The following is an 8,628-nucleotide window of genomic DNA, read 5'->3' on the forward strand; positions in this document are numbered from 1 at the left end:
GGCATCTATTGAGGTTATATTCTGTTATTGACCACAACATCTGTTATCGTCTAGAACTCCGTACCACACTATGCCTCAAATAAAAAAAAAAGAATAAAATTTGCTGAGTGCTGTTCAGTTTTACTGTGCATTGTAACAGGTTTGATGCAAGCAAAATTAGGGGTCAAATAAGTAACCACACCAGGCCATGCTAATTAAGTTTCTCCCCTAATACAATGAAGCCAATCTGGTCATTCCAAAAATCCCAATTCCACTTGAGGCTGTCTCCAGAAGCACCTGAAACACAGAATCAAAAATGCAGATCTGGACAGTAAAAATACAGATGTTTACAGGCTGGACCAGAGCATGACTTTTTTGAATAGCTCATTTCTCTGTTGGCACACACTTAGTAAGGGGTTAAACTGATTGATCACTGCTCTAGCTCCGGAGTTTTCCAGAATCAGGGGCACAGCTCAGCTGTCTAACAGACTGGCACACTTGAGCTGTCAGTGAGGAGGCTCATCTCCGCCTCTTTTCCTCACACTCTCTCAGCCAGAGTTGGGTTGAGTTTTACATTTCCAAGCTGACACTGATGACAATGAGCATTAAAACTGGGCTTCAAAAACAGATGGATGATGTCACAGAGACTACTTCTATCCAATATACAATCAGTAGTCACAGTATGTCAGAGGTCCCCGAAGATGCACCCTTATTAATATTTTTTTTCAAAATCAGGTTTCAGATTTAAAAAGTTTCAGCAGCAGCAACAGCAGAGATATCTGAGATCCACATCAGTGGCAGAGGAGTTCTGTCATAAGAGAAGATCCACATCAATCTGTCTTCATTAAAGTAACTCTCTCTCTCTCTCTCTCTCTCTCTCTATCTATCTATCTATATATATATATATATATATATATATATATATATATATATATATATATATTTATATATATATAAATATATATATATATATATATATATATATATATATATATATATATATATATATATATATATATATATATATATCCTTTTATCTGCACAATATTTTTCGCCTTGACTCTGTTCTTTATGTGAACTCTGCAGATTCACTCAGTCTGTTCTGCAGCAGATTTAAACCTGAGCACTGCAGGCCTTCTCATTCAGTTTTTTCTTTTAATGCATCGGATGTGGCACTTGTTGAGCATATAATGGTACACTCCTACAGTAAAGTACAGGCACACTGGACCTGAACTGGTGCAGTTAACTGAATGTGTCTGGCTCTAAAGAAACTCCATGTTTGCGAAACTCTGTGACTTTAAATTTTGTGTTTTTGTCTCTATGATACACAATGTTGGCTGTTCTACTTCACCAAACAGTCATGGTGGTTTGGAGAGCTCATTGCTGAGTTATGCCTTCACACCCATTCACACCCATGCCCACACCTACAAACAGACACCCACGCTGCAAGATCAGACTAGCCTAGATTACATTTTCCTCTCCCATCGGAAAATAAAGCTTTATAAATCAACTGTAAAGTTAGCTTAAGATGGATTTGTGTGTCCTACAAATCAATGCATTACATTTTTATCTACAGCGTTCAGTGGAGGATCGTCTCTGCTCTGCACCTTTCCTCACAGCACACACAGCCACAAACAGGCTCTGACAAGAATTCAGCTTGCCTGAAACCCTTTAAGAGTCACTTTTCTTTTTCTCATCAGGAGTCATATTAAACTTGTTTCATACTTGGGGAGTTACGCTGATGCTTTGCCTGAACCTGCTCTCTGTTAGTGGTGGTAGAAACAAGCTTTGCCTGCAGGCACCAATCAGAACAAGGAGCATAAGCTGTAATGACTGTGTTGGGTGAGTCTGATAGAAATGACAATGAAAGTACTAAAATGATTTCACCCCCCTTCCTCCCACACACACAGAGAAGAAAAAAACACACACAGACTGCAGGTCTGTAAAACCATTCCTCTGCAAGCCTTAGCTCCTACTTTTGTTGGACTGGGGGTCACATTTGGGCCTGATCAAGCTGGTGCTGAAGAGGGAAGAAAACACCCCTGCGGAGTTTTTATGTAACACGCCTCGCAGAGGTTTCCAGCTGCCTCAACTGTCACAGCGTAAGATCCAATGCTAAACGAGTTTGTCTTAAAAAAAAAAACCTCTTTATAGACAAACTGCGTGACCTTTAACCTTTCTCAGATAGCTCATGCCACAGGCATAGGCAGAGCCAGTTTCAGCAAAAGCTGAAGCCAGTAAAATATGATAAGACATTCCGAGTCTGCTTTTTCGTTAGAAACTTCTGCGTTTGAAACCACAAAATCATTAAAAATACTTTCTGAAGGAAAAACCTGTCATGTAAACCTGTAAACCTGTAAACCTGTCATGCAGTAGACCCTTTTATGATTCAAATCATCATGAAGATGTACATGCATTTTAGCATCAGAGACATCCTTTAGCTGCCTTAAAAATATAAAAAATTATACAAAAAAACGCGGTGATTTAAGAGACTTTGAACGCGGTATGGTTTTTGGCGCCAGGCAGGCTGGTCTGAGTGTTTTAGAAACTGCTGATCTACTGGGATTTTAACCAACAACCATCTCTAGGGTTTACAGAGAATGGTCCCAAAAAGAGAAAATATCCAGTGAGCAGCAGTTCTGTGGGTCAAAATGCCTTGTTGATGCCAGAGGTCAGAGGAGGATGGACAGACTGGTTGGAGCTGATAGAAAGGCAACAGTAACTCAAATAACCACTGGTTACAACAGAGGTCTGCAGAAGAGCATCTCTGAACACACAACACGTCAAACCTTGAGGCAGATGGGCTACAGCAGCAGAAGACCACACCGGGTGACCCTCCTGTCAGCTAAGAACAGGAAACTGAGGCTACAATTCACACAGCAACACCAAAACTGGACAATAGAAGATTGGAAAAACATTGCCTGGTCTGATGAGTCTGGATTTTTGCTCCACATTCAGATGGTAGGGTCAGAATTTGGCCTCAACAACATGAAAGCATGGATCCATCCTGCCTTGAATCAACGGTTCTGGCTGCTGCTGGTGTAATGGTGTGGGGGATATTTTCTGGGCTCACTTTGGGCCCCTTAGTACCAACTGAGCATGGTTTAAAGTCCACAGCCTACCTGAGTATTGTTGCTGACCATGTCCATCCCTTTATGAGCACAGTGTACCCATCTTCTGATGGCTACTTCCAGCAGGATAACGCTCAATGTCATAAAGCTGGAATCATCTCAGACTGCTTTCTTCAACATGACAATGAGTTCCCTGTACTCAAATGTCCTCCACAGTCCCCAGATCTCAATCCAATAGAGCACCTTTGGGATGTGGTGGAACGGGAGATTCTCATCATGGATGTTCAGCCGACAAATCTGCAGCAACTGTGTGATGCTATCATGTCAATATGGACCAAACTCTCTGCGGAATGTTTCCAGTACCTTGATGAATCTATGCCACGAAGGATTAAAGTGATACTCCGGGATGGAACAAGTTGGGTCCTATCACAAGGTTTAGGGCAGAAATTACCCCTACAGCAGTGTTTTTGTGCAGCAGAAGCCCAGGGCGCTCACACCAAACACCCCCTCCCTGCTCCTATGCTGGTTTCCTCTGCACTCAGACGGGCCATATTTTACTTGACCAATAACACAAATAAACGGAATCCCACCGAAAAAGTCTGATATGGGTCTGCATTCACGCTTTATTTAGAGAATTTTCAGCGCGTTACTTATCACACAAAAACACCACTTCATCCTGGCAGACTACCTGCGTTTGTTTATATCTGGCACGCCATGCGGACGAACTGATACACTAAGCGGCGAGAGCCTCGTAGCCAGCTGTGGCTCTGCAGCGGAGGTAGCGCCGTTTTACGACACGATGAGAACTAGAGCCTTATTTAGCGTTGTTTTTGTGAGAACGTAACATGCTGAAAATTCTCTGAATAAGACGTGAATGCAGACCAATATCTGATTTTTTCGGTGGGAGTCCGTTTATTCATGTTTTTGGTCAAGTAAAAATTGGCCCCGTCTGAGTGCAGAGGGAACCGGCAGAGGAGCAGGGAGGGGGTGTTTGGTGCGAGCGCTCTGGGCTTCTGCTGCACTAAATCACTGCTGTAGGGGTAATTTCTGCCCTAAACCTTGTGATAGGACCCAACTTGTTCCATCCCGGAGTATCACTTTAAGGCAGTTCTGAAAGCAAAAGGGGGTCCAACTCGGTACTAGCAAGGTGTACCTGATAAAGTGGCTGGTGAGTGTATCTGCACATCAGGGCTGAACTTTGCTGTGTGCAATGAAGATAGCTGATAAATGTAAGCAGCTCTTATTGGTTGTGACCACAGTGTGATCCTACCATGAGTGTAAGCTTTGGTGAAGGGGCAATTTTGGCCGTAGCCCTGTACAGTATAATTTACATTTAAAACATCTGAAAAGAAAGGCTCATAATCCTGAAGGCATGGCAGCTTTTATTTTGGGGTGGCGGTGTGCCACCTTCATTTACATGTAGCAGAAAACCTGAAACGTTGCTTGTCTTTCATATTTGCCTGGGTCGAATTGTTACCCTGGAAAAAATGAAATCTAATTAAGTGTTTTCCCCCTTTTTTTAAAATAAAATTCATTTTGTTATTCTTGATTTGAGCCACATTCAAGTGGTCAGTCCAGAAAAATGTCTTGTTTCAAGCTATTCAAAGACAAAAATGAGGTCTGAATTGCTTGTAACAAGTAAAAAAAAAATCTACAAATGAAAAAAGAATAGATTTGCTCTAAAATGTGCTTGAATTTAAAACAATGTATTAATACAAGTGACATTGGCAGATTTATTTTACTAGTTACAAGCAATTTAGACCTCATTTCTGTCTTTACATAACTTGAAATAAGACATTTTTCTGGACTAGTCAGGTAACTGTGGCTCATTTAAAAAAAATACATTTTCTACTAAAAATAAGATAAAAACACATGATAAGATTTCAGTTTTTTCTAGTGTATGTCTGGCACCCCAATAAAGAGTCCAAAAAAGTGGGACGGTTCGGTTTGGTTATTTGAGGGTCTGTCCCCGAATTAGTCAGTGGAAACGCCACAAAATGCAATCTGTACTGAGACTAACTGAACTGAACCACTTGGTGGAAAAGTGGCTAAAGAGACTGGATTCATGTTGTTCAGGAAAACCCAAGCCCACCACAGATACTGAGATACAGCATTTAGAAATGACTGATTTTGATGACAATTTATCTCAATTTAATTTGTGGATTGTGAGCATGAAAACAGTGAGACGTTTTCAAGATCACTGAAAAAAATTCTCAAAGGGCCGTTGAGAGTGACGATGCTTTACTGTGACCAAGAATACAAAGCGCTTGATTGTTTTTACTATTGGAACAAAAAGGCCTTGTCCATTTCAAATATCCAGTCAATGAATGATATGCACGACAAACACACCCAGCTCAGCCACTCCAATCTGAGCTGGTATTCAGTTTAGACCACAGACACACCAAACCTGCAGGAACGCCCAAAGCTGTGGCACAGAGTCGGTGTAAGAATGTGGTTGATCTCTATTGAAGCAAGCATTTATTGTTTTTATTTGTGCATTAAATTACGGCTCATCTGATGCCATTGTTTGGGTCAGAATAAAAAAATACGAATGACAAGGAACCTCCTCATCCAACACAATGACTAAAAATTAAAGAGAGATGCTGGGCTCAGTTTGTTTGACTGCCTGCTGATGCATAAAATAACAACTGTCAGCTACTATCATAACAGAATGTGACGCTAACACAACCTGCTTTTCTCTCCAGTTTGCTTTTCTTACACACCGGTGTGTTCAGATATAGAGAGCGTCCTGGCAGCTGGCCCAGTTTCTGTGAGTAAATACTCCAATGCTACGGTGAGCGCTGTTACTATGCAAGAGAAATACGTGAAGGCGGTCAAACATCATACATCATTTGAGTTGAGTTAGAGGTCACTCTGAAGTAATGCAGGTCATGAGCTGTCCTAAGAGGAACTTTAAAAGTTGTTCTTGCAGGGGTGGATTAAGGTGAACACCAGCTACACCCTCAGTTTGTCCGTACAGAGGCTGATAGAGTCTTACGCTACATGCCTGCTGAAGGTGGACCAAATACTTTCTTTAATCCATGAAGCCAACATCTTCAAACAGTTTCTCCACAACTGACAGGTCCCTGCACAAAACAAACAAATAAAACAGGCCAGAGGATTGTGCAACCTCATTGATGCTGTGTAGTAGGTAGAAGCACAGTGGCTGACAACGCTAACACACCTGCAACTTAAAGACACAGAGAGAAAGGGTGCAAAGTCAAAAAAAAAATGCATGGGAAAAATCATGCTGTGGAGAAAAAAAAGCAAAACAAAATGGCCCATCAGCTGCATCAGCAACTCACATTCTGCACCTACAGAAATGATTCACACTACACAAACACAGACGACACGCACAACAGAGAGCCTGCAAACTGAGACACCACAACAGAAGAGCTCCAGGCTTCCAGTGGGGCGCTTCATGTTTGCTCTGTACATCTGTTTGGGAATTACATCATACACTTTGCTTATGGCGTGTTGATTGTAAATGGAGTTGTTGAAACTTGTGTATTTGTCCTCTTTCGAGAAGCCCTCTGCAGAACTATTATCCTTGTCAACCACTGGGGGGCGCTGACCTACCTTTTTGCAAATTGTTCATTCATTCAGTCATTTTCTAAACCGCTTATCCAGTTCAGGGTCGCGGGTGGCTGGAGCCTATCCCAGCTGTCATTGGGCGAGAGGCGGGGTACACCCTGGACTGGTCGCCAGTCAATCGCAGGTCTTTGCAAACCACATTATGCTAAATGTTGCAAAAAGCAAACTTTGGCTTTCCTGTTAACATGCTTCAGAAAGGTTATGATGCAAAGCCTCCAAGACATGAAATAGATATGTGGACTTTTTAAATGATCCTAAAAAGTCTTATCTCTAAACATATGCCTGACTGTAATCTGCAATTTAAAATTAGGTAATCAGCCCTCATACAAGTTATTTCTACATGTTACCTGTCAGCATCCCTCTTGTGTCCGACAGGACTGGATTGACAACACCATGCTAACTGACAAAGTTTAGTAGTGAAGAGTATGGTCTGTTCAAACTTAAGAGTCTATCAATAAAATGAAGAGTTATGTTTGCTCTGCTTGGTAGAAGAGCACTTGTAAGACTTAACAGGTATTTGCTGACATTACATGTTATAGATTTGCCACAGAGCACCAGGCTGTGAATAGTGCTAAATGTAGCTGGCTACCAAACTATGGTACAAACTTACAATGTTTGCTTATTGTCATATTTCAAACACCAGCACTACATAACTGTTGATAAATACCTTATATTGCGTTGCGTATTTGGTAAAAAAAAAAAAAAAAAAAAAAAATCTGTCTTGAACAAAGAAAAATTGTGTTAAAAAAAGATCTGATCCCCACTTTTCCAAACAAACACAGGTCTTGTTAAGAGTCACGTCAACACGACAGTGCGTGTGAGACTCCGGCCAAAAGGTCGCATTGCAGTCCACTCAAATGGAAAGTCCTCACAGCCTCCTTCATTTGAACTAGATAAATGTATTTGTGTATCTGGTGATTTAAGAAAAAAATGCACAAAGTATAACAGTAAAAATGTTGTCTCTTTATTCTCACATCAAAAATAGAAATATTATCATGCAATCAGATGTTGGTGTGCTTAAACCAAGACTAAATAATCTGACTCTTTAGTCTTCATTTTTGTGACTAACATGACATCAACCTGACCAATGACCAACACGATATATCAAAACATTTTGTGATAGTCTGGAATTCGAAAAAACAAAACAAAACAAAACAAAACAAAACAAAACAAAACAAAACAAAACAAAACAAAGTAGAGATAAGGAACTTGATATGTATCCTGCAGTTTACAGTCACCAAACTCTCCAGAGTAACCCATTTACTTAAATAAAAAATGTGGATGATGTTTCATGCTTTAAAAGAAAAATTATTATTTTTTTGTGCATGAAGGGGTTAAAAAGCAGATAAAAGCACTGCAGAGGTCTCAGTGTTTAAACTTCAAGCATCTGAAGCTTTCATTCACAAAACAAGCTAACCTCCAAGAAGACAACCTCCACAGTATCTTTCCCATCTTTGGACCATCTTTCCAGGGAGGGGCTTTCTGGGAAATGCCAGTGCCAAAGCTTTTCAGAGGAACCGACAAACACACCTCCTGGATCTCATCCTGACATCACATATTTCCCCTGAGCACCAAACACGAAGCTGGTGATTGAGGAGAAAAGAAAAGCGGGTTTAATTTGATTCTTTTATTTATTTGCTCTTCATTTCATGCATTGTGTTGGGCTTTAATCCAGGCTTTCTTTGGAACCTGGTGTCTTCTTCCTTCACATGACGCTCACTTTGAAAGATATCCGCTCCCTCTACCTGCCTCGCCCATTCTTCACTAAAAAAATGATTATGAAACAGGCTTTAATCGCATTTTATGGCTAAACTGTGTGAATAAACTTCATGTGATGCACTAACACTGAACACTGAACAGCTTTACCAGTGAAAATCTTCTTTTTTTTACAACTCTTTCTGTCAGGAGACCACTGAAGTATGGGTGTTGATGAAAAGTTCCTCGATGACTAAGACCATTTCTGATACACACCTAAAAAATCATG

Source organism: Halichoeres trimaculatus, unplaced genomic scaffold, assembly GCF_033239565.1.
Source record: "Halichoeres trimaculatus isolate MK-OKI-2021-1 unplaced genomic scaffold, fHalTri1.1 fHalTri1_scaffold_11, whole genome shotgun sequence".
NCBI classification, from domain to species: domain Eukaryota; kingdom Metazoa; phylum Chordata; class Actinopteri; order Labriformes; family Labridae; genus Halichoeres; species Halichoeres trimaculatus.